At 38.9% G+C, this 27,337-nt stretch overlaps 1 protein-coding gene across 10 annotated transcripts in view; it reads right to left on the minus strand.

Moving 5' to 3' along the window:
- The window catches only part of Lmo7 (LIM domain 7), a 185,880-nt gene that overhangs the window by 126,717 nt on the left and 31,826 nt on the right, over nt 1-27,337 (minus strand). The gene's annotated exons all lie outside the window — the stretch shown is intronic.

Genomic DNA, 27,337 nt, shown 5'->3' on the forward strand with positions numbered 1-27,337 from the left:
ATCAGCTATATGTGCACATCTTTAATTCCCATTACAGCTTTAAATTCCTCTAGTTTCATTACAAAGCTAAATAGCAGAGGGATGATCCTCCATGTTAAGTGGCCTGAGTTTGTAGCTCTAGGAACTATTTATTGCAACATCCAAGAAGAAGACTTTTAAATACTTATACAGGGAAAAGGGGGAGAAGTAAAATGAAAAATATTTTGAACAGACAGTTCCCAGCTTAAAGCTGCTATATACATCAGACCACCTGCAGTTACCACCACCAATGGTATTAGAGAAGCCTCTAGAAAAAATAACCAGAATTGGTCTCTAAAGGTTGGAGATCTGGGATAGGAAAGGGGATTCCCTAGTGGTAGGAGCAGCAGAGCAAGGGGAGGCTACAGTAGGAGAAGCTGCTTGGAGAATAAGTCTTGGACCTGGGACCCCAGGCCAGGGGAGGGGAGGAGTCAGTAGTAGTGACACCAGCTAACACAGGCATGAATCCCTCTCCTGGGACCAGGACTCCTTGTTGCACCCACCACTTCAGGGAGAAATATGTTTTTGGAATCCTGAATTGGAAATTCACTGACCTTAAATCCCAGAGCAGTTACAGGGCTCAGGTGTGTGGTGAAACAACTCTCCTCTCACACCTAGAACTCCTGTTTTAACTCTGTGTCTTTCCACAATACCCAGAATGGCTATAGCAAGCTCAAGATCTGTTAACTGATTAAAAAAAAAAAAAAAAAAAAAGACTGCTTTAGTTAAAATTAGCAGGGCATGGTGGTACATGCCTGCAATCCCAGCATTAGGGAGGATCACTTAAGCCCAGGAGTTTCAGATCAGTCTGGGAAACATAGAAAGACCCTATCTCAACAAAGTATTTAATTAACTACTTATATGTAAAGGCAAAGGGAAAGAGAGAGAGACAATTAAGTTAGTTTCTCATAAGTTGGTTCTCTAAACATAGACAAAGGCTCAGGCCAGGAGGTAACACACTCAAATGGAGGAAGAAGAAGAAAATCCTTTCCATATGCAGCATTGACCTACAAAAGGGCTGTATAGCATGTGGGTTAAACGTGTGCCGAGTGTTTCTGTGATAACCACTATCTGGACACCTGGTGAAGATTTTTTTTTAAAGCAGGCAGCTATCCTTCAAGGAACTCACAGCCACATAAGTAAAACACAATGTTTAAAAGCCCAATAAAACATAGCTGGAATACTATGTTCCCTTGGGATTGAGTGGCTGACCCAATGGTCATCCCAGATAAACTGTGCAACCTGAACTCTAGAATCCACCCCAAATAGATCAGAAACAATCTCGTGGTAAGGGTGGATCCCAAGCGCTGAAAACACAGTGACATCTCATTCATCTGGGAACTCTTCCCGTCCAAAGCCAGAGGGCATGGACCAGAAACACCAGAGCAGATGTCAAAGTCACCGTCTCTCTAGGCACAGCAAAGGCCCTCAGAGTCACTGTTATGCTGTAGCATCATCGAGTCAACATAGTTTAGAAGCAGGGACTCAGAAGAAAGAAAGGTGGTGCCCTGCAGACACAAGGAGGGCAGTGAAGAGTGACAGTCCCTGGAATGTGTGGGTCAGTCAGGAGGGCAGAGCATAGCAAGTGACGAAAGAAAAAAAGGCTCAAGTAAGACAAAGGTACATTCAAATCACTTTCCTCATGTCACAACTGGGTGGTCTTAAACAAATTACATCACCTCTCTGAACCCTGGTCTGCTTATTTGAAACTGGGAAAATAATCACCTGTTTATTATTCTGCGAAGGCCAAGACGGGCAAATATCTGAGTATACCCAAATGTTATATGCTTAATATTAAAGTACTCTTAAATCCTTTCCAAAATCTACATAAAGATAAGAGATCAGACTTCACTTACACCATATTTACTAAAAAAAAAGATAAAACCTAGACAAATATTTTTAATAATAGCCTATATTTTGAGGACATAGGAAATCTGACATGCTGGGTACAGTATTGAAGGTAATAAAATGATAACCACTGTTCTAGAAGGCAATTTACATTTCATTGGTTCTAAATGTACACAGCCTCAGGCCCAGGATGAGAGGATTCAGGAATTTATACTAGACAACAGAACAAACACACAAAGACATGCACGAGTTGTTGCTCTTGGGCTGGCAAAGTGGCTTGATACAGTGCCTGCCTAGCAAGCAGGAGGCCCTGAGTTCAAACCCCAGTACCACCAAAAAAAGAAAAATAGATGTTGCAAAGAAAAAACTAATAAAAAAATCATTGCATACCATTTTATAATCTACAGCAACAATATGAACATCCTAAATGTCTAGCAATAAGAAATGCTTAAATTATGACATATCCACATGATGGAACTACATAAAATTTAACCTCATGTCATGAAAATCGATGCATTACTTGTAAACAATCCTTAACATACGAATTAAAAGCAATTTATGAAACAATACACGGACTATGATCCCAGTTTCTATAAATGAAAGGATGTCTCACATAAATAAATACAGAATATAAACACACTAATAGCAATTATTTCAAGGGGTGGAATTATTATTTTTAATATTATTTTTTGCTTCTCTATATTCTTTAACACTCACAAGAATTTATTGTGCATTATATATGAAAATTAGTTAACAGTGAGAGCAACATTCAAAGGAAGCCAGAATCCATCGGATTGAGGTTGTTTCTTGTATTTCCTTCATTTAAAAGAGGAAGGGACAGGAAGATACCAGTTTTTATGCTAGGTAATTTTCCTCATTGTCTATGCAATCCATACAGCATTACATTTAATAATCCTTAGTATCCCCTCTTTGCCAGCAAGAAATTTGAGGTTTGGAAAGTCTAACTTTCTAGAAAGCTACAGAAATATCCTCATGGAATAGACACAAAAAACCAAGCAGCATTTTACAGCTACTCAGTAAGAGTAACTCCCTTCACCAGACACTAAAGTATTACAAGTCTAACGCATTCAGATTTCCAAATCTAAATTAGTGTGTTTCACCATGCAATATGCCTTCAAAATTAATCCTCTACTGTTAAGGGTATAGATGGTAAATCAGTAAATAAAAAAAAGTTCAATTAATATTTTTTCAAAATCCTGGCTAAAAAAGGTATGTTGTATGTACTAACTCTGTGTGTGTGTATATGTGTGTGTAAAACAAAAAGAGAAAATACTCTAAACTTTCATATAATGAAAATCTCTTTAAATGTTTTAATAGTTTCTCTAGACGTTTTATGACTATTAGAAAATCTTCAAACTGTATACATTAGATACTCCAACAAGTAACTCGGATTTTTTTAATTAGAATTTTCTATATTCATAAGCATAAACTCACCTAAGACCATTCCTAAAGATCTAAAACAAAACAATATAAAATATTTCCTAGAGTTTTTTCGATCTAAGAGGCCACCTGAACTGCATTCCTAAAGGCTGCAACCTGACCAGGCTGGGGCTCTGGTGTACCTGTGTATGAATCCCTGCTCTGCCACCTCCTATTGGTAACTGGGACAAGTTGCTTAACCTCTTAGTTTTCTCATCTGTGAAAGAGGCTGAAAGTAACTGTTTTGCAGGGTTAGGCTGAGACATAAATGAGGTAATATATATGAAACCCTCAGTACTTGCCTGACATGGAAGCATTCCCATTAGCTGTTTTTACCAGCTGGTATTGCCCAACCATGTATTGGCTATTCCTATCCATCTAGAAAATGAAGATAAAAAGCTCCCTCTTACCAAACCAATGTCTGTTTTGCAAGATGTAACATCCTTTACTAAAAGAAAAAACTAAAAAAAAAAAAAAAAAAAAGGAAAAACCTGAGTCACCAGGCTATAAAAATCAACTAAATTAGTTCTGTATCATAAAAACATTGCAAAAAAAATTATGAAGGTCTTCAAAACATAGTGGAGGTAGTTCAATTTGATCCCATCCTTACTTTTAAGAAGCCAGCATTCTGAAAGGACATTTGTTTGTCTAGTAGTTCTAATCTAACTACCCAATAGTCAGATTTCAATAATGTTGAGCCTTACTCATTAGCAAGCTATTTAAGGTGTGATACATTTTACCCAACGGAGTTGTGACTCATAGGAATTAAATAAATAGAGACCACATGTTTTTCACTTCAGTTATCAAAAGTCAACACAAGCAGGAGAGATGACTGTGTAGTCAAACAGCCACACCTTGCCTTCTATACAAATTTGTTTCTCTTGTGCTTGCTCCATTCCCTATTTTCCTCCAGCACATAAATAAAATCGGTGTCCCCTGAAATAAACTAAGGCAATGTACATTAGCCAAGAAGACCTGGGATTTACCTCTGGACCCATCTCATACCACGTACTTCTGATTATGTCACCACTCAGCCCTTAACTTTTAAAAGGAAAGAAAAGGTTGCCCTCTCTACTTCACAGGACACAAATGGACATGTGAAAATATCTTAGTTCCTCTAGAAAAAAGACCACACAGTCTAATACAGGTTTGTGCTTCCTCCAGCCATTTGTTCACTGTGCTGAGCAGCCATCCTTTTGGAAAGAGGCCAGAAGTGGCAGGGCTGAGCAGGAGGGTCTTGGTGACATGCTTGCTGGGAAGTGGTAATTAGTCTAATGGAGCGTATGAGGGCGGAACAGGCGCCAGGGCACATTCTGCTCAAACGCCACTGCCAAACCTGTCTGACCACCTGCAGCTTCCAGAGAAGCGCTGGATATAAAGTTTTTAAAGAGCAGATTTTGTGGAGGAAAATATTAGTTAAATATATAGGCAGTGAGAGCCAAGTTCACAAATACCCAAGAAGCCTTTTCTTTCCCTATGAAATGCATTGATTTAACAAATAAAGAAGAATTGCCTTGGCACCCTTTATTGCTTTGTTCATGGTTTTATTTTCATCTTATCACTGGGTATGATTTCCCCACAATGGAAGCAGCATTTTTCCCCAAAGCTCCATTGCTCAGTTCCAATTCTGACCATATAATCCACATGTCTGAAATCCCAAACATTCTGGGAACTTCTCAGAGACCACTTCATACCAAACCAGTTATCAGCAAAACACCCACTAATGGAAGCCAGCAGACACAGTCCCCTTAAAACCTTTCTATTCCTTGTAAGCAGCCATTTGAATGGTGTCTAGAATCCCAAAATCACTCTGGAATTTTTTTGTTCAAATCACAGTACAAAAACACAGTGATTGCTGACAAAAACTAGCCTATAACTTCAACTAAACTCACAGCTAATTCCAACTTATCACTTAATTTGAGAGTAATCAAATTACTTTACTGAGTAAAGTACTAGATCATGATATTTAAGATACATATTATCGTGCCAATCATTTCAACAGAGGTAATGAAATGAATTTTTTTTTTAATCCCAAGGAGCATTTAACATTAGAAGCCACTGTGATGCATAGAACCCACACTGGGAGAAACTCACAAAAGACAGGTCTGCCTTAATTTTCCATTCAAGGAGATGACTGAGTGTTTCACACGTAACACACAGCTTACAGTGACATAAGCCCATGAAGGCATTATTTCCATAGGAAGAAGCTGCAGGCTGGTCCTTGTCAAGGAGCCAGCTTGCCTGTCTCTCAAGCTGTCAGTTAATGAATTAAAAACATCCCTCTCTCCTTCCTTTCAAAATTAAACTTGTATTTTAGAGGTAACCATTACATGATCTCCAATTTTTACACTGAATTCTGTGATGCATCCATATCATCCATTTATTATGCAATAACTGACAAATCTCATTGGTTACACGTGTCAAAAACCTATAAATACAAGGATTGTGGCACACAGTAAACACTTTAGATAAAAACATATGATTTAAATAGAACAAGTGTCTATCTCCTACCTCTGTCTTTTCATGGAGTGAAATTCCTGAAAAGGTTGTATGTAATGTTATAGAAGCTGTTAGGATAGGCTTTCTCTTGTTAAACTATCCTCCCAGTGCCCCACACCCTCAAAATAGAACCTGGAATCAAGGAAGCTGAGACGGGACTTGCAGACTCCTTGGGCAATGAAGGAAGATCTCCTAACTTCCCAGGTCCTGGTTCCCTCCGCTGTAACACACACACGATGCCAGAGTATAATAGTCTACATTTCACCTGCTTTGGGCACCATCTCCCTTCATCTCCACAGTGACCTTATGTGCACTTCCTCAGTTTGTAAACAAGGAAACTGAGTTACAGTAAGGTTACTCATGGAGAGACCTCGGTCAGTAAACGTTCCCTATATGACGGACACTGAGCACAAGTGAGAGTGTCTATGAAAGCACTCTGAACTCTAATTGCAGACAGGGATCTTCTTCCTAGGCCCCAGGCATCCAGCCCACACCATGTCATACTCTAAAGGAGAAGAATGTCTTACACAATTTCTTCCTGGCTAAAATACAGTTTTACGTATGCTCATCATTCACATTAAATCAAATTACTCTTCCAATAAAGTGCACTCCCCAGGAAGAACAAGACAAAAGAGGTAAACTGATGATCAAGTTCAGGTGTATGCGAAGAGGTGAGAAGGTGGGTTGTGGGTTAGAGGAAGCATCTGCCTCCATCCCTGGAATCACCTTATGGAAGTAGCCTGCTATGGCGCAGGACTGAACTCACCCTATTTTGTCAGAAGCTCAAGCATAAAAACATACAAAGGCCCGTGAAAGCATGTTATTCTAGCGATGCCCCCTTGTGGAAGGCACTGTTCTTAGAGGAAGCCTTTAAAATTGAGTGCTTGCTTCTACTGACTTGCTGCATGAAAGTTTTCCTAGGCTAGCAAACATGCTTGACTCTAACTCTCTAAATATCCGACATCATTTTAACTAAGGTGCTGAGAAAGCTGTCACTTACTCATTCACCCAAAAATCATTTAATGACAACCTGCTATACCCATAGCTGGCATGGTGGGAGGCCTTAGGAATATAAAAGTAAGATGAAGCAATTCTCGCAAGTTTCTCTTTAGTAGCCAAACCTTATTTTGAAATGTGCAGTCAAAATGGCATTTTAAGCTCAGGCACCTCTGTGAAATGTGGTGCACTCTTGGTTATGTTGTGTATTATGTCCTTGGTCAACTGATAGTGACTATTCAGCAAATAACATTGCTTGAAGGGATATAGTTCTCTAGCCAGTAGCCTCTATTAAGATTTGGCACAGGACTGCATGATATTCTGGAATATACCAGGGCTATTTTTGCCAATACTAATATTATTTGATAGCAAAACCAAAGCCAGCTCACCATCTTCCAAGTTTGTGGTAACCAGAATTGCACAGATCACCAAGTTCTAAATGGAATCCAAAAATGTCACAGTGGTCAGAAGTCTAAATACTTTTCTCGGCCACTGACCTCCTCAAGACCTTCCTCTGAGAGTGTCTCGTGCAAATTCCACCTCCCACTGCACCCTCCCTGAGAACGGACCCGAAGTCCATATGGCGCAGAGAAGAGGGAAAGCTGACAGCAAAATGCAACCTCAGGTTGTGTCCCCAGGAAATTAAGAGCTAACTATCTTTACAAATACTGGAATGTCTCACTCTGTCATCAGTAGACCAAACGTCATCTGTGTTCACATTTTGAGGGCAAAGAAAAAAGTTGAAACCATTTGTAGTACAGGAGAAGAAGGCTACTTCCATGTACCATAACCAACTTTTAGCTTATAGTATGGGATATTTTTCCCATGTATTAACAAGCCCTCCGTGAAACACAACTGGAAAAAACTAAGTAAAACTAAGGGTTGACAATGTATGAGCAAAGTCCCATCAAGCTACAAGTCCAAGACATCTGCCCTTTTACAGCTATACTTTATTTGGCTAACAATAATAATAAAAAAAAAAAAAACCCACTTCCAAAGAGTAAGTTACCTTTTGTCTGTAATGAGGTTCACACTCCAATTAATATTGGTGCAGACAATGAAGAAAATATTCCCAGAGGAAAAGTCCATTAAACCCCTATCTAGTGCATAAGTTTTTGTGGGATTTTTTTTTTTTTTGTACATCAAGGGGTTTTAAATAACTAGCACACAAGCCACAGTGGGTGTGAACATTCATTATCAGGATATTTTAAGTATAGTTCAAATGCTTAATATAATCATGGGTTCTCGAGAGTCAAAAGATGATGTTGTTTTTTGCAGAAATGTCTCTCACACACATCAGCAAGTCTCAACAATTACCTGCTCACCTCCCCATGAATTACTGTGAGAGTCATCACTGTGGGAAATATTCATTTTGGGAAATTGTCTGTCTGTTACAGGTGAGAGGCACTACTTATTTTATACGAACTTCAAATTGATAGTTGGACTCATGGTACCTATGACATACTTTACTGTCCAGTGTAAGTTCAGTGTTAAGGGATGTAGTTCAGATGCCCTGTTTCAGAGAAACTCCCAACACCACTCTTGTCAACAATAATATAGTCCTTCTGGTATCCACTTACCAACCTACTTTCAATTCAAAAATGAATGTCTAGGAAGCAAAGAGACAATTCTACTCCTACTACATATCCAAGTGAAATGAGAATGTACCTCACATAAGATCATATGAACATATGAATGTTCATAACAGCATTATTCAAAAAATGGGAATAATCCAATGTCCATCAATTGAAGAATGAATAAATACGATATGATATAACCATACAATGGAATATTACTCAACAATAAAAAGGAATGAAATACTGTTACATGCTATAACATGAATAAACATTAGAAATAGGTTGGGTAAAAGACTACAGATTATATATGATTCCATTTATATAAAATGTTCACAACAGGCAAATCCATAGAAGTGAAAAATAGATTAGTGTTTGTCAGGGGGTAGAAAAAGAAGAATGGGAGTGACTACTAATGGTTTCAGGATTTCTCTTGGGAGAATGAAAATTAAATAGTTGGGAGGCTGGACAATTCTATGAACATATGAAAAACAATTAATTATATACTTTAAAAAATACCTTGTATGGTGTGTGAATTATATCTCAACAAATCTGTGCTTTAAAAAAACTCACCAAATTATACACTTAGAAATTTGCATATCCTATTCAAATTCAATAAGGAAGACATTTTAAAAGTTACAAAAGGCCTTTCTCACTATTTCATATCCCAAACACAAATTAAATTCAATATATGAAGCTATTTAAATAACTCTTATAGTCTAAATGTATGCACACACACAAAAATATATTTATACACACACTGGAAATAAGTTTTAATTTGCAAAGTGAAATTCCCAGTCCCCTAGCTCACACCCAGAAATATTTTAATATATGTTAGGATCCTATTCCTTTCTCTTATAGATTTACATCAATCTTTCTGTTTTTAAGCATGTCACCTTTACATTATATCTAAACAATTCCACAGCACTAGGTTTTCTCCAATGCGCTTATTCCTTTTTTAAATAATGCACTTTATGTGACTTCATAGCAGAAAACACTTGAGGTATAATAGAGGAGCATAGCACATGGGCTCCTGGGGCTCCCTGCTAACTCCCTGTTGTGAGTTAATTACACTCCCAATAACACAGGTGTGACAAAAACCAGTTTTTGTGAAACGATTCACAGGCGCAAAGGTTTCCCTGGACTCTGTAGTCTTAAAAGAGCTCAACAAGGTTTCCAGTTTATCTCAAAAGTAGATACTCTGAGAGCCCTACAACGCATCTACTTTATTATTTTAAATTATTCTTGACCAAGGAATTATTTTACTTCTACTTACTGAAATCATTTGTTTGAAGGTTAAAAATATTGAAACAATGAGAATAACTTTTAAGCACTATTTTCACATCTTGAGACATATAAAAGATCAATATGCAAGATTCTCTTTGGGATGGCAAAGGGAAGAAAAATGCCACCCATAAAAATGAATGAGTTGGGTTTTCCCCAGAAAATATTGGTGGCCTTGGGAACTGTCCTTCAGGAAGTCAGCATTACCACTCTCAACAGTGCTGCTGGCTCCCTCTGTCCCTGGCACCATCTCCTCCAGTCTATCTATGAGGTTCCTATCACCACATGGCATATGTGTGCTCCCCTCTGACCTTAGCTCCTAAAGGAGACGTCACCTGCAGACATGTTTTCTTTGGCAGGATGTTGAAGTTGGGAAATATCAAATAGAGTTGCAGGCTGCTAGCTTCTCTTTAAAAAGAAACAGTCTGGCAGTGCTGGGCAACATTACCTCCTAGATACACAGACACACACACAGACACACACACACACACACACACACACCACTACCCAGAAGGGAGCACTCTAGGAGAGTGACTATCTCCACACCCACCCTCTGTCTGGCACCTCATCTGTCTGGGGCTGAAGGCATGTCAATGAGTTTGAAAACACATGGGCTTTTTAATCTGTGTCTTTGGGGTGTAGTAATACTTCCTGTGGAAAGATCCCACTGGTCAACTCAGAACTGAATGCAGAGAAGAACCACCTGGGGAGCTTGCAAATAAAATGATGATGATGATACAGGGACCAGGCCTCCCTCTGAGTTCCTGACTGAAAGATCTGGATTGACACCTAAAGTCCACCTTTTCCAGAAGTGTCCTTACTGAGTCTCCTGAGAGTGCTCTCTGATAAACAATGGCTAGGAAGACCTTGAGAGACCTGCCACAAAGACCAGTAAGTGTTTGATGTTGAACAGGTACCTAGGGTTCCTATGAGACTTGTGTTCCTTACAAGAAAGTGAATTTTTACTCAATCCCCTCATCCATGACCCTCACAGGTCTAAAATGCTCTGGTTCTTTCTTGGAAGTCTAAGGAAAGAATGAAATCCATTTACATTCTCTGCTGTCACCTGCTGGCACATTCTTGGTACTGCAGAGGTCTAACTGCAGCCTGGAGACAACTCCAACTCTCCCTATTTTTAGTGGCTAGATTCAAGTACATAAAAAATTAATAATAAAAACAAACACAATTCATTTCAAAGTTAAAATACAATGTCAAATTATATTTGGTAAAGAAGAAAAATATAAAATACCATGAGTTGGCCACTCTTACTAAATTTATAAGAGCTTCTGATGTGTTCCTACAAAATTTGTTTTGGAATACTCAAATACATTTTGAGACTTTTTGTGGAAAAACTTGTATTAGCAAAGTATACAATCTACTTAACTGTAGATTTGGGACCATCCATGGAACAACTTTCATGGTTAAAGCAATTTGAAAATGGGACTGGGGATGTAGTTCAATGGTAGAGCACTTGCCTAGCACAGGTGAGACCCAGAATTCAATTCTCAGCACAAAAAAAAAGAAAAGAGGAGGAGAAGGAGAAGAAAAGACAAGAATGAAAAAGAAGAAAGGAAAAATGTTTTTAGAGTAAATTTTCTGACACAGAAAATATTCCAAAGCCAAACACAGGTAATTCACCTTAATTAAGACTTCTAATACTCTTCTCAATACTCTTGATGATTTCTCTCATCCAACAGGGTACTGGGAGTTCACAGATGTAGATGTTCTAAGGTTTATGAGCTTAGATTATATAAAGATTCTGCCCTCTAAGCCTAGAACTACAGTTCAGATGGAGTCAATATGAGTAGACAACCAACCCTAATCAGTAGAACATCCTTGAGTGCATACTTAAGCAACACCCGGGCCCCAGGGCACAGAGTGGCTGGGTGTGATAAACGTGTGAGGCGGCAGGGCATGGGTTAATCTGGAAGGCTTCTCCATGATGATTGCTTCACCCATCACCCTCCTCGAAACTGTGAAGCTTGACCTGCCAACCACTCCCTCCTGCAAATGCTTCCTGAGCTCTCCCACTTCCTCCCACCTTGCAAAGTTTGCTCACGAGGAAAAACTCCAAGTGGGAGTGGCACGCTAGTCACTCTACTTCCTTCCTGGAGACTACCCTCCTGCCTCGCCTTCCTCTCCTCACTAAACATTTCTTGGTTTTACCTCACCTCAAACCCAGCACAGAAAACTCCCCAGCCTCTCACTTACGACTGAACCGCCACACCTTGCTTCCTTGTTGAAACCTTGAGACTATCAGTCTCCCAACTGCCCAGACTCAAAGCATCAGAAGAAACCTTTCTCCTCTTTCCAAATCCATGTACTTCTCCCTAGCCAGGTTCTAGGCTTCTCCAGCAGATTTAACATTTCAGTGTCCTCCTTAGATTGTTCTCCCTTAATCTGATCCTTCTTGGCTTTGCATTTCTGTCTGCCTTTTCTTTCTAAAAAAAAAAGTCTAGCTCAAAAAACCTTCCAAAAGTCCATTGAGTCTGTAGACTAAGGCCTAAACATAGGAACTCAGTATCCTCAACCCCTCCGTCCCTTCATTTCTCCATCTTAACAAATTAAATTATGTCTCTCCACAGTCTTCCCCAAACACTACCATCCCAAACAGTCCTTCTTCCTCCATGTCATCTGTGACACTGATTTTCTAAGACACTAAGTTAGTAATTACACCATTCTGTCTTATACCACCATTATTTGGTCATCTTCTCTTCAGTCCTACATTGAAGCCTTACTGAGGTCAGAAAAACTCCACAAAGGATTTTACACATCTGTTCCTGCTTTCTCCAACTGTATAACACACACAAGAAGTATTTGTGGTTCATTTTCTAAAACTCATGTAGGTTTTTCTAAAGACAAAGCTAGCTAAAAGAAAAAAGAAACCATTCCTCAAGAGATACAGGCTTCCATTCAGGATCCAAGACTAAAGAACACAATTCAAGAAAAAGATTTTGAAGATGGTCATAATAATTCAAGTCACACGTGAGGCCAAGATAGGAGGATGGTGGTTCAATGCCAGCCTGGACAAAGATGTGAAACCCTATCTGAAAAATAACTAAAGCAAAAAGAGCTAGAGATGTGGCTTAAGTAGTAGAGCACCTGCCTAGGAAGTACAAACCCTGAGTGCAAACCCCAGTACAGAAGGACAGGAGGAGGAAGTGGAAGAGGAAGAGGGAGGGGAACGAGGGGGAGGGGGAAGAAGAAAAGGAAGAGAAGGAGAAGATTCTGAAAAATACCTAAAGAAAAAAGGGTTGGGGTGTGGCACAAGCAGTAGAGCACCTGCCTAATAAGTATGAGGTCCTGGGTTCAAGCCCCAGTACCACCAAAAAAAAAAAAGATTTCAACCCTAAGTGGATAAAGCAGGTTCAGGTTCAGTGAGATAGAGCAAGCCTGACATCCACAAGGGAAGCCATGAAAGTAGAAGCAAATAGGAATGTGAACCAGTCACTCTACCTGGTCACCCTTGCTCCTCTGCCACAATTCAGAAATAAGAGTCCCAGATCAGACAGATGGTACCTATGCTGTGGAAAAACACTCTGAGAGCTTCTGGCGGGAAACCAAAGACTAACAAATACCTTCAGGTAGAAGGAAAGGCCTGAAACCCATGTTAACTAATGTTTTCCTCCCTATCAGAGAATAATGACAACTATCCTACATCCTAGAACAGAGAATGGAGATAGGAGACAGACAAGCTGGAGGATCAGGAGGACAGACTCTGTGAAGGTAGAGAGGAGGATGGTGATAACCACATGAAATAATTATCACCCCAGCCTAGAGCACAGCCAGATGGCAGCCACAGACAATGGAGGCCCACACAGGCAATATAAAATTTTGATGAATTCCTTAATGGCTGCCCAATGAAAGCCCATATTCCAGAAATGGGCTAAAAATAGAACAAATGTCAGTGCCACACAAAAAGACTAAAAACTGCCTTCATTATTTACTCCTCTGTATCTATGCATTTCTCAAAATGTCTTTGCTATTTTAATAAGTGCTTTTGCTGATGAGACAAGTGAGAGCTTATACCATGAATACTTTTATGGTTTTTTAACCCAAAGCTGATTCTCCAGGTCATTAAATTAGTTATATGGCTAAAAAGGGGGCGAGATAATTCAGTTACCTACACACTTGATCCGAATTACAGCTACCATTACTAAATGAGACCCATACATCACAAAATGACAAATTAAGCAACTTTACTTCTACAACAACATACTCTTAATTTTCAAAAGGAGCAAACTAATTTACACAAGACTATATATGGGGTTTTATGAACTCTAGCTTGTCTAAGCCAGATAAGATTGTGTTAATTAGCTGTCCACCACTCTGATTAAATACTTGAGATAATGAACTTATAAAAAGAAATAGTTTTACTTTGGTTCACAAAGTGGGGTTCCAGTCCATAATTGATTAGTCTCATTTCTTTGGGCCTGTGTTGAGGCAGCACTTCGTGATTGGAGCATGTGGCAGAGAAAAACAACTCACATCAGGGCCAGAAAGCAGAAGAGAAAAAGTAAGAGACCAGGTGCCATAATCCCCTCTGAGGGATACCTCCAATGACCAAAAGACCTCCCCAAGGCCCTACCTCCCAAAGGTTCCACTGCCTCCCAAATGTACTACCCTGGGGACTAAGCCTTTAACATACAGGTCTGTGGGTCATTCAAGATCCAAACTGTAGCATGGACATTTATGCAGTCTATCAAGAGTGGGATTTTCCCAGATAGAAGTAAGAAGACAATAAAGTAAGTTTGAAGATACTGTCATGAAAGTGCCTTAGTTTAGCCCAAGTAGACTGCACTAAAGAGGAGAAGAAAGTAAAGAAAGAAAGCTAATAAGAAGAAAGAAAAGAAATTTAAAGTAAGCAGGTATAGTTGAAGCTGCAAGGTAAGATAGGAGCAAGCTCTAGAGTAAGATGCTTGGGTTTAACAATGCAAAGATCAAGTCTCTCCAGGACATAACTAAAGTCAATATTAGGACATTGAGAAGTGAAGGTCATGAAATTGGGAGGTTCAAGAACTTGCTGGGCCTTTCTGGTCTACACTGTATTCACCTAGGATAACGGGGGTTGATGTTGAAAGAAAGACAGTCAAGTGCTCGAGTCTGCACTACGTGAACAAGCATAAAGGAAAAGTCACGCAGAAGGATGTTGGATAGTTTAACCAAACACAGTCCGGTTCAGATATTTCCATGTGAACATTTCAGGCTAATTGTCTGGTAGAAGCCACTTCTATCAACTCTGAAATGTGTAAGGTATGGAGAAACAGAAAACTCCACTGGGAAGGATACAGGACAAACGAAGGACTGAGATGCTCTTGAGGCAAAGAAGTAAAAGAATGGATGAGGAAAGAGGTACACTCAGGAGGTACACTCATCTTTGAACAACTGTCCCAGAGGTCAGAGTGCAAAGGTCTGGGAGGAAGTATAGGAACTGAGCCAGAAAGCCAAAATGTTGAGCAGTATGACCAAAACTCCTCCATCTTATGTAGTAACCAAGACTGACATGAGCTAGCTGGTTTCAAGGGTGACCTGACATAATAGTAAATAGCCCTGCAGTACATTTAATTTGTGACAATAAGTCAAGCCAAGGCTATACAAATCCTGCATAGTTTCTTATGATAAAGCAGTCTACATTTTGAAACTGAACCGAACAAACATCTTCTACCTAACACACACCCAGAAAACAATAGGATGAATAATACTTCAAACATGAGATCACTGTTCCACAAACAGAGTAAGATTTGGCTCTACTCACATTACCTAAAGAGAAACTAATTTTTCTAAGCTTTGTAAAAAAATAATTTTCTCAGTCACAATTTAGCATAAATAAATAGGAGTTTTACTTAGAGACCATTCCAAATAAATTTATCAGAACCTTTCATTCACTAACATATCTCCAACTTATCAATTGTATTTTAAAATAACCATTGGCAAAGATAATATACCAGTGACAAAGATTACATATTTCCTGAAAAAAAAATTTTTAAAACTTCCTTAAAAATTAGTTGTAATTATTACTCGGTAAATGGAAACTATTGTTCACCAGTCTATTCAACAAGTATCTGTACACTTTATGCATTTGCTTAGTACTATGCTGAAAGTACTGTAGGAAAAAAAAGAATTTATAAGTCTAATCTTAACTAAAAACTCCATCTTAACCAATGGGTGGACAAAGTAAGACCTATGGACTAAACCTGGCCTGCCGCCTGTTTTTATAAATAAAGCTTTATTAGAACACAGCCCCCAATCAATTACAATGAGATTTCTCACTTTAATGTGCAAAGAGCATTGAGTCCTATCTGAGACTCATGGCCCATAAAGCCTAAACTACTTACTGTCTTCTCTTTTACAGAAATTTCCAGCTGCTGTCATTGGCAAAATTATCCATGCCTTCACTCACCCATTCAAACACTTTAATGTCAAACCTTGAGTATCCCTAACTCAAAAACCTGAAATCCTAAATGCTCCAAAATCCAAAATGTAATGACATAGTGGGAAATTCTACACCTGACTTTATGTGACAAGTCACATTCAAAACACACAAAATTATTTTTAAATATTGTACAAAATTACTTTCAAGCTATATGTGTGAGACACATTTGAAACATAAGTGAATTTTGCATTTAGCCTTGGATCCTATCCCCAGGATATTTCCTTATGTATATGCAAATATTCCAAAAAATCTGAAACCCACAACACTTCTGGTTCCAAGCATTTTGAATAAGGGGTACTTTGCCTATCCCTAGATGTGTACAAATATACATAAAACATAGCATGCTCTGGAGGATTTTTTTTATCTAGGACAAAACACAAAATAAAATATTGGCTGCTGGTGACAATTTATGAGAGCATGCTATAAGTCCGATGTTGGCAAATCAAGCCAGAGAAGACCCCAGCCCAGGCAACACTTTTGTCAGAAGAGGTGACTTGGCCTGGTGACGGTGACTCATGCCTGTAATCCTAACTATTCAGGAGGCAGAGCTCAGGAGAACCCCAGGCAAATAGTTCGTAATACCCTATCTCAAAAAAAACCCATCACAAAAAAAGAGCTTGGTGGAGTGGCTCAAGGTGAAGGCCCTGAGTTCAAACACCAGTACTGTAAAAAAAAAAAAAAAGAAGGGGAGACTTGGAACCTCACAGCCCTTTATTAGGAGAGAGTCTCTGTTTTCCACACAGCCAAAGTGAAAGAGGTAAAGATGCTGCCTCCTGGGAAAATGGACTGTGTTTGCAATTTCTGTATCCTGAAAAACAATTGTCATTCACAGAAATGTGAGTAGGCTAGAAGCCTACCTTGACCAAGCGTTTAGTCCTGTGCCCACACCAGGATTGGAGCAAAACTCTATTTCAGATCCTGCAGACTTCTAGCAGTATGGCCAGACAGAAAAAGGGAAACTTTCTAGAACTATCCTCTTGAATCTTAAGATGTGTCAGGAGCTACTCTCTTCTGACCTAAATGAAGTACTAATGTATAGAATTCTATAGATGAAGCCTTCACATACAGGAAGATAAAGATTGAATAATTAATAAAACAAACCTGAGATTTCTTTACAGATGGGCCAAAGCTGAAACAGAGACAAATGTCAAAGTATATGAAGAGCTACGGTGTGGTTAGGTTACAAATGACTCCTAAGCTCACAGGGTGAATGAAGGCTTAGTTCCCGGCTGGTGGTGCTATTCAGAGGTGACTGAGCATAAAGATTCTAACCTCATCAAATGGGTAGCCCACTGAAGAATTCATAGCTAAATAAACTATTAGGAGGTGGGAACTGGTTAAAGGAAGTAGGTCATGGGAACATGTCTTTGAGTGGTACGCCTCATCTCCAAACCCTTCCTCTATCCCTCTCTCTGCTTCCTGGCTACCATGAAGTGAGTGACTTCCTCCATCATGCCCTTCCGCCATGATACTTCTGTCTTGCCCAGACCTAAAAGCAATGGAGTTAGCTGACCATGAACTGGAATCTCTGAATTGTGTGCCAAAATAAATCCTTCTTCCCTTAAGGTGCTTATCTCAGGTATTTTGTCACAGTGATGAAAAACAACAAACCCAACTGCTCTTCTGGCATTTCCTTAAGTATGCAATATAAATTTTAAGAAATGCATAAAACCATTCCAAACATAATTCAACCCCAAGACTAAAAAGGGGAAAAAGTAGAAAACACTAGAAAAGATAAACTGAAGAATGAAGGAGCTGGGGCTGTATCTTGGTGATGCTCTTACCTAGTATGTGTGAGGCCCAGGGTTTGATCCTCAGTACCATGCAATAATAAAAAGAAGAAGAAGAGGCAGCTCAAAGGCAATACTCTTGAAGTTCAGTAAAAATAGCTTATTCAAAATTTTGGAACCAGAAATAGTCTGAGAAATGAGAAAAAGGAAACAAAAAGTATAAGTCAGACCTTCCAGTAAAGAGCATAGATCAGACTTTGGACACATGGAAAACAAAGAAGGCTAACGAATTCAGCAAAGCAGCTTGCTGCTGGAGAGCTTGTTGTACAAGCTACCAATACTATTTTCTGCTGCAAATTAGTGAAAGTCAAAAAGAGTTGCTGAAAACGCACATGTTGTTCAAAAAATAAGAAACTTTCATGGGGGGAGGGTTGCAAAGAATAGATGGAAAATCAAAACCAATTCAGTGATCTAAACCAGCATTCTTCAATACATTTGTTGGCTCCAAAAGCTAGATTTACTAAAAAATGTCCCTGCTTATGTCAAATGTGTCAGGAAATTGTAGGAAGTGAAGAAAATAAACATAGAATTTGAGTGCTAATTATTTAGTGTCTTCAAATCTTAAGGAGTTTGCCCTAATAAAGAGAAAGAAATGGAACTTTCTGTTATTTGGACAAGGTTCCTAAGGTGTACATATGGGAAAATAACAGTTATATAGAACTACACTATAAAATCCATTTTTCTCATAGCCAAACGCTTTTTATTCTTTAACTTGGTTTAATGGTACTTATTCTGGCATTTTGTTTTTAAAATTACCATTTATTTATAATGGAATAGTCATAAATGCCAAGAGAGTACGATATGATATTTTCTTTAAAAATAATAGCAACGGCTTTACTGTTATAAAAGTAACAAATCTTTATTGGAAGGCAGTAGAGTTAATATTTCACAGTAACACTATAAAAGCTATTGATTAATTTTTATGGACCTTCAAAAAATGTTTCAATAAGAAAACAAAAGACATAGAATATAACAAGTGCTACATGGAGCTATACACTCAATCCTGTAACTCCATTTGGAGAGAAAACAAAAGTCTAAAAGGGAAACTCCCTCCCTCCCTCCCTCTCTCTCTCTCTCTCTCTCCCTCTCTCCCTCTCTCCCTCTCTCCCTCCCTCCCTCCCTCTCTCCCTCCCTCCCTCTCCCTCTCTCTCTCTCTCTCTCCCTCTCCCTCTCCCTCTCTCTCTCTCTCTCTCTCTCTCTCTGTGTGTTAGAGTTAATCAGAAGGAGAAAAGAAGAGGCGGAAGGAGCACAAATTCAGCCTGCAGAGTGATCTTTACTCTGGAGGCTGCCCTTCTTCCCCACAGATCTCTGTAGTGCAATAGAGTTCAATAAACAGAAGCTGGATGAATACTGCCCTCTGGTGGCCTGGAAGTACTATTCACACTATGGCTTTCTCCCAAATTACCCAAATTATACTTCGTGTTCCTGACTTTTCCCAAGTTTGTTTCCTTCAAAGCATACTCATTCTTCATTTTTCAATTAAGACTCTGATCTGGCATGACAGCCTAATATTTCTGACAGAACAGATACTAACATGGTCAAGTTTTAGCCCTCCTACATAATCAGTGTTCACTTCATAGAAATACATCCAGGGGAGAGTCAGTAGCAGTAAATTCAGGTCAGAGATAATATCCTTCACACATGCAGAATCTGTAGTGTAGCCCCTCACTCCCCCAAAGAATGACTGCAATGGCCGGAATGTCTGTGTTCTCCCAACATTCATGTGTTGCCATCCTAACCCTCAATATGATGGCATTAGGAGGTGAAGCCTTTGATGTGATTTTGGGCCCAAAGGTAAAAACCTCAGAATTGAATTAATGGCCCTATAGGAGACCCCAGAGAGCTCGCTAGTTCTTTTTCTGCTAATTGAGAACAGAGTAAGAAGATACCATCTATATGAACCTGGAAGCTGGCCTCTCCAAGACACCAACTCTTCTAGTACCTTAATCCTGGACTTCTCATCCTTCAGAATTGTGAGAAGTTAATTGTTTAAATCGCCCAAATCTGTGTTATCTCCTTTATAGCAGGCCAAACTGACTAATAACTAATAACTGCACATTTTCATGTCTTCTCCTCCATGCTCCTCCAGTTTTTTCACTATAAGGATTAGTTTTCTGATAATTTCCACAAACATTGCCTAGACACTTCTGTACATAATCCACTAGCCTAAAATCCTCTCCCACAATGCCAATGCTATATATTTTACACCTTATGAGTTGCAAAAAATGGGAAGAGGGAAACCCTTGGATCACCTGGATCACCTGGACTTTGTTTCCAATGAATTGATATAAGTGATTTTTCTCCCTACTTATCACCCCTCATGTCGTATATATAATTATGTCCCAGTGTTGGAGCGCAGAAATGGAAAATATGCTACTTTGGCTTGCTAAGTATTCTGAACTAAAGAAGACTGGAAGGTCACAGAAGTAGCCTCAGAACCAAGGTCTCTGACCTCTTGTCCTCCAGTTTCTCCTCTTCTTTCTCCCCTATAGCACAGAGAAGAGACTATCTCTGAAGTTCTTACACCTGCCCAAAGACAAATCCTCCTAAAAGGAACTCAACTGTCAAGAGTCTTGCTATCGTTTGAATCTGAAATGCCTCCTAAAGGTCAATGTGTTCAAGGCTTAATCCTGAACTTAATGCTACTGCAAGGTGGTGGAACCTTTACAAGACAGGGTCTAGTGGGTGATCTTAGGTCACTGGGCACATTCCCTCAAAGGCAATTGTGGGACACCAGTCTCTTCTTATTTTTCTCTGTCACTTCCAGCCATGACGTGAGGTCTTCCTGTGCCACATGCTCCCACCATGTTGTACTGTCTTGCCACAACCCCAAAGCAATGGAATAACTCATCCAAAACTGTGGGTCAGAATAAACCTTTCCTCTTTCTAAGTTTTCTCAGGTATTTTGTTTCAATAGTGGAGAGCTGGCTACTAAAAGTCCCATCCTCAGGAAGCTCATCAACCATGGAAGATTACCTATGTCACAAAAGAGACCTGTGGTGAACACAACACCCAGATAGACTTTGTCACAGGATGTCACCTATTCTTTTGGTGACCCATTACATCTTTCCCCAAATCATCTAGTCCCCCCTAAATTGCCTACAGCACCCCTCATCCCCACAGTTCCCTAAGAGTGCATAAAAACTTGTAGCTCTCCCTGGATATTTGAGCACATCACTTATCTTTCCTATGATGCCCCCATGCATGTAATAAATGTGTGGACTTTTCTCTTGTTAATCTTTCTACTGTCAGTTCATTTCATAGACTCAATTATCAAACCTGAGAAAGTTTTTCTCCCCTACATCATAGATCCAGGCTTTGACAAAGCTTTTTTACACTTTCTCTTACTCTTCCATGTTTGGATCTGTTAGCCACATCACAAGCCTCAGAGAGCTATACGTTCAAGGATAAATCTGAAAGCTTGGTTTCATGTCAACATGTTCTCCAGGAAGCATTTTGGTACATACAAGAAACAGCTGAGTACTGAGTTATTTCCATAAGACAAATCCAAGTAAATATTCCAGGACACAACTGCCTCCCCTTGTTGACAAGGCCTGGAGACCGCCAGGACAGGCAGATGAGAAGATTAAAATGCAATGCAGGGCTTTCATCTTTTAACTGGCATTTTTAAAAGGCATTCTTTTGGAAGACAACAGTAGGGGATGAGGCTTTAGTTTCCTTCCACTTCACATAAACACCAGTCAACTCAGCTAGACCAGGGAAAGAGTTCAAATATGTGGCATAACAGCCTCATTCCCAGAGGCCAGCATGGCTCACAGAAACTGCAACCCAGGTTACTTCAAGTTCATGTCTGCCTTTCACAGGATGCTTACTGAGTCCCTGCAATGCAAAATTAAATAAAGGCAAATTCCATAGAAAATCTAAACCAAAGGATACTCAGAGGCAAAACTTTTTCTTATTATCTAACAAATTCTGGGGAAATTATGTGCATGATAGATGACTGGAAAATTATGGAAAGCATACTAAAGTTTTCAACATTACTGCTTCTATACAATAACTAACAAATTGGTGAAGGGAAGTGGAATTTACCACTGTTAACCCAAGAATCCTAATATCAATCAGATCAAACCTTGAAGGGGCCTCTGAGGTTATCTAAAGTTGCTACTCAAAGCTCCTTGCATAAGGTAAATCACTCTATACAAGGTAGGACATTCATTCAAGGCTCTTCATTTAAAGAGATAAAAGTACAATGGGTAGTGATGAGCAGACAGTGTACAGTAACAAGCTCAAGGTCAGTCACTTTTGCTTTTCAATTCCAGCTCTCCACTATCTAGCTGTTACAGAATTTCTAAACCTCCTTCTATTTTCCCTCCTACTTAATTGAATTTACACAAGAACACTGGCCAACTCCTATGTCCTTCCCACAGAGGGAGGAAAGGAAGGGAGGGAGGGAGGGAGAAAGGAAGGAAGGAAGGAAGGAAGGAAGGAAGGAAGGAAGGAAGGAAGGAAGGAAGGAAGGAAGGAAGGAAGGAAGGAAGGAAGGAAGGAAGGAAAGAAGGAAGAAAGGAAGCAAGGAAGGAAGATGAAAAAGTTGCAAAAGAAGACACAAAGTTGAAATAAATGGAAATATTCTTCTCCTCTGCTTCATATTGTTAGTGGATATACTTAGAATACTCCTATTGGGTTTAAAAGTACTGGACAATAGATAAAAATATTTTAACAGCCTCCTTATAAAAAGAAAGGCAAGTTGTTCTTATCTCAGTTTTTACAAAGTTTTTACAAAACTTGAACTACAAGGATTCGACCCAAAAGTAAAACATTACATCATTTTAAAAGCTTCTATTTAAAGTTGCAATTGCAAGTTATAATTTTAAACATCTGATAAGTTAAAAGCCCTTTAAGAAAGTTTTACAGGCAATCATCAAAGAATTGCCACTTTACCACAGAAAAGCATCCCCCAGTAATTTTGTTTAAAAAACAATGGGAGGGGGTTGTCCTCAACTTATTTACCTAGCACCCCTCTCAGAGGCTAAAAGCTTTGTTAGAAATGCAATGCACTCTCCTCTTTGTTAGCCAGTGAAAGGAGACTTGAATTTCACATTCAATTGGTAGCTGCTGTGGAATGCATTAAATAAGGAATGTTTTATCCAAGACAGAACCAACCCTAATCTTCAGGTGTGGATTGATACGAAGAGAGAGACATTCACAGAATTCAAAAGAGAACCAACACCTAACAAATTCTTGCTCTCCACCCTGGTGTTACATTACCTGCTCACTGCTTAGTAATGTTGATTTTCCCCAGCAGCCAGACACTAAACTAAGAAGGGATTCATACTGATGCAGTGAAGCCAGCTTAGTGTTTGACGTGATGGTGGCTAACTTAGAACAAGTTCTGAGAAGTCTTTTTCTTAACTATAGTTACGTTAACAATCATAGAGATTAATGAGCAGAACGGTCAGTGTTAATTCAGTAAGACAGCCAAATATTCAGTCTGAAAAAAGTTACAGACTTAAACATTAATAGGCTATACATGACAGCATAATTTTATTTCAGCCATCCAACCAGTATTTACTGAGGGTCCTCTACACTCCAAGCAGGCTGCTGGGAATACTTTCAGCAAGAACATGACTGTATCTAACATCATATATGATGTTGGCAGGAAGGAAAGTGTTCCAGCAATCCATCAATGAATGGGTGGATGACATTTAGATACAAAGTCCTCTAACAGAAAGTTTACCTACCACCTCAGAACTTGCCTATAGCAACACAAATGTCTTAGGATTTGTCTTGTTGGGTCAGGATTCTACCAGTACCACAGGACAGAAAATATCTCCCAAGAGTGTGTTCAGTTTCTTCTTGAACCTAAAAAAATAATGCTAAAATGAGGGGGCGGGAAATGCACCAATCCAAAAAAGACAAAGCCTCATGTCCTAAATAAGTTTGTTTAGATATTATTTCATTTAAAAAAAAAACTTGTTTTGTAAGCATAGCACCTACCTTAAATTTGTTTTACAAAAGATCTTATAAATGAAAGGAAATATAGGGTAGAATAAAACTGAGCCTAAAGATAACATTTGAAATTATACGTAGGAAGTTGAAATGGACTCTGAAACAAGATACTCATTAAAACTATTGGCTGTTGCTGGTAAATTTAATACAGTAATTCCAGCTCATTATCACCTATATGCTCCTTATAACAAAGTCTCTATCCTTTAAAGATTGGATGCTACCATTCCACTGTGCTAATCAGAATATTGTTCTAATGAATACTTTTCCTTTGAGCAGGTTCTTCTCTTTCAAAAACTGGGCTAATATCCGAGTAAGAAAAACAACACATATGGCTTGAGATTGCCATCATATTTCATTGTAATTTTGTGTATACCTCATCCCTCAAGGCAATTTTAGAAAGGCCAAGATACTAAGAATAAAAACTAAGAATTCCTTCCTTCCATTTCGCTGCATTCTTCCATCTTCTGCTTTGAGTTTTCTATCACACAAATACACAGAAGCACTCTGACCTCTGCTGCTAGAAACTGGAATTTTTTTCAATAAATGCTTTTATTTTAATAATATCTTTCAATAAAATTCACAGTATCCATAGCAATATTTCTAAAAGTGTAATCCACAATAATTTCCTTGATGGTTCACAATTGCTAGGAAATTATTTTAACACTGTTTTTTCATTTGATGATAATCTTTTCTAAACTTTTTTTAAGTTATCAAGGCATAGCCAATTCTTTTGCATTGTTAATTCTAATTGGAAGATATTTCATAGAATAAGCAATTATTTCTTAAGTTGATATCAATATACTTTTAGAAGTCAGAAACACTGATTCACAATGTTCTTAATTGTAGACTTAACTGTTTTCTTTAAGAGTAGTAATGTAGCTAGGCACTGGTGGCTCATGTCTATAATCGTAGCTACTTAAGAAGCAGAGATCAGGAGGATAGTGGTACTGCAGTTCAAAGCCAGCCACGAGAACCCATCTAGAAAAAAAAACATTACAAAAGGGGTGGGGGGTGCTGGTGGAGTGGCTCAAGGTGCAGGCCCTAAGTTCAAACCCCAGTACTGCAATAATAATAATAATAATAATAAAAAAAGTGTTTTAAAGTCACTCCTTCTATTGTGCTTTATTAAAATTTGCAAACAGATATTTCAAGTTAAAAAACAGACAAACACTAAATCATGCAATTTGGGCAATTATAATTTGATAATGAATGGACCATACTGCTGGAAAGTTTCTATTTCTGAAAAAATTCAAGTTGAAAGTTTGAAATTGACTAATAGGCACAGGAAACTACAAATACCATTTAAATTCACCACCCAGTTTGATTTACCAACGGGTTCTTTATTATATTTAAGAAGTAACTAGTTGGGCGTGGTGGCCAACTACTTGGGAGGCAGGGGTGGGAGAACTGTGGTGTGAGGCCAGCCTGAACAAAAGCATAAGACCATATCTGAAAAACTAAAGAAAAAAAGACTTGAGGTCTACCTCAAGTGGTAGACCTAGGAACTGCAAGGCCCTGAGTTCAAACACCAATCCACACACACACAAAAAAAAAACAGATGAATTCACACAGGTAATCATATGAGGGAAAAATAAAGTTAGCACAACAGGTCAAAACTCATGTAGAAATGTAAACTATAGGTCATACATTAATGGTATTTGGAAGTGGAACCATTAGGTAATTAGATTAGATGAGGTCATGAATTGATGCTCCCATGGATGGCATAACCTCTAGAACTATGAGCTAGATTAACCATTATTCTTTGTAAATTTCCCAATCTAAAGCATTCAGTTACAGCAACACAAAAAGGAGAGAGGGGAGAAAGGGAATGGAGATATAACGGAGGGAGAGCTTGTTCAAGGTACACTGTACACATGTATGGAATTATCATAATGAAATTCCCTCATATATATTAATACAAATACAATTAAAGAAAATGGGCAAAAAATAGGAGGACAGGGAGATATGTAGTAGCATCAGGGACTTCATCTTTTTCTGCTACTTTTACACGAAGGAAGGCCTTTCCTTATAACAAGGTCCTATAATGAGCAAACCTTAGAAAGTCAGGCCTGTGGTATCCAGCAACCTGTAATTCCCCAGGGACCTGCAAATATGCAGGCAGAGCTGTAAGGGAAACCTTGAACCAGAGATGTTCTTTACACCCTTGGCACTGGGACCATGTTTCCACCAGATCATATCCTATCCTATATCCTCAAACCTCTGCTGGAGAGCTACATTAAGTCTTAATACATGCAGAATACAATAAAGGGTGTCATAAAAAAAAACACCAAAAATAAAGACAAAAATAAGTCCCTGTTCTTATGGAGCAATTACAAGTTCTGAATGCAGGCATGCCACCCCACCCAGGCAGCCTCTAGAGTTTCACAACAGAACAGCTTTCACAAACTGAAATAAATGCTCAGCAAGTACAGAAGCTCAAAGGGGATAGTATGGCAAATGGCCTGTGACAGATGAAGCCAGCAGGGAACTGCTATGCTCTTCTTAATCTTACTCCCTTCTATCATGCAATCTTTCTTCTCTTTATCATTCAGACTTCCAGAAAGAGAACTCTACACTCCCGATCTTCATCCCTGCGTGTCAGACTTACTTCTTAGTGGACTCCAATTTGTCTCCCACCTTCACTCTGAAAATGTTCTAAACCACCAGTGAACTCCTAATTTGAAGACTAAATGGAGATTTTTCCATCATTTTTGAATGCCTAATTTAATATTATTTCAATGTTTATTCATAGGTCACAAAACTTTTTAGAAATCTGTGAATGCTATGAACCTTCTCCCCAGAAAAGTCAAAGTCAATCTCTCTCTCTCTCTCTCTCTCTCTCTCTCTCTCTCACACACACACACACACACACACACACACACACATGCCCACAAAACACAGGGAATTCAGAAACTCCATGAAACTTAATCCTGGACCAACCAGGTAAACAGTTCCCAGGAAAAGAACTGTTGACCACTTACTTGATTGTAGGAACACCTTTGTCTTACAGATTATTCCACTTACCTTTGGAAACTTTCCCCAGTTTCTCTCAATAAAACCAAAATATTACAACTCCACTTCTGGGATGGTCAAGTAGCTCCCGTGAGACCAAGTCTTCTGCAGATGAGAGCTTAAACTCAGGACTAATGTATAAAAAAACAAATTTTTGGAGAGCAACCAAAAGCAGGCAATTACTAGAGGTAGATAAAATGAGGAAGAAGGAAGTGCTAAATGAGAGTCCAGGTTTTTAGGGTTCATAGCCTGAGACCCAGGCCATGCAGGTGGCTACAATTCTTATAGAAACCCCACAGTCTTACTTGCATTCAGAAATAGAAGACAGAGTCCAAAACAACCACAGACAGGGCAGTGAGAAGGAAATTCCAGGCAAGAGAGGAAATACAAAAAAATTTCTCTAGATTGACCCTGAATCACAGATGTGCAGGCTGATACCAAGCACCCGCTCCAAGGCAAAAAGTCCTGAGCTG

The sequence above is a fragment of the Castor canadensis genome, chromosome 10 (genome assembly GCF_047511655.1).
Source record: "Castor canadensis chromosome 10, mCasCan1.hap1v2, whole genome shotgun sequence".
Classification (NCBI taxonomy): Eukaryota; Metazoa; Chordata; class Mammalia; order Rodentia; family Castoridae; genus Castor; species Castor canadensis.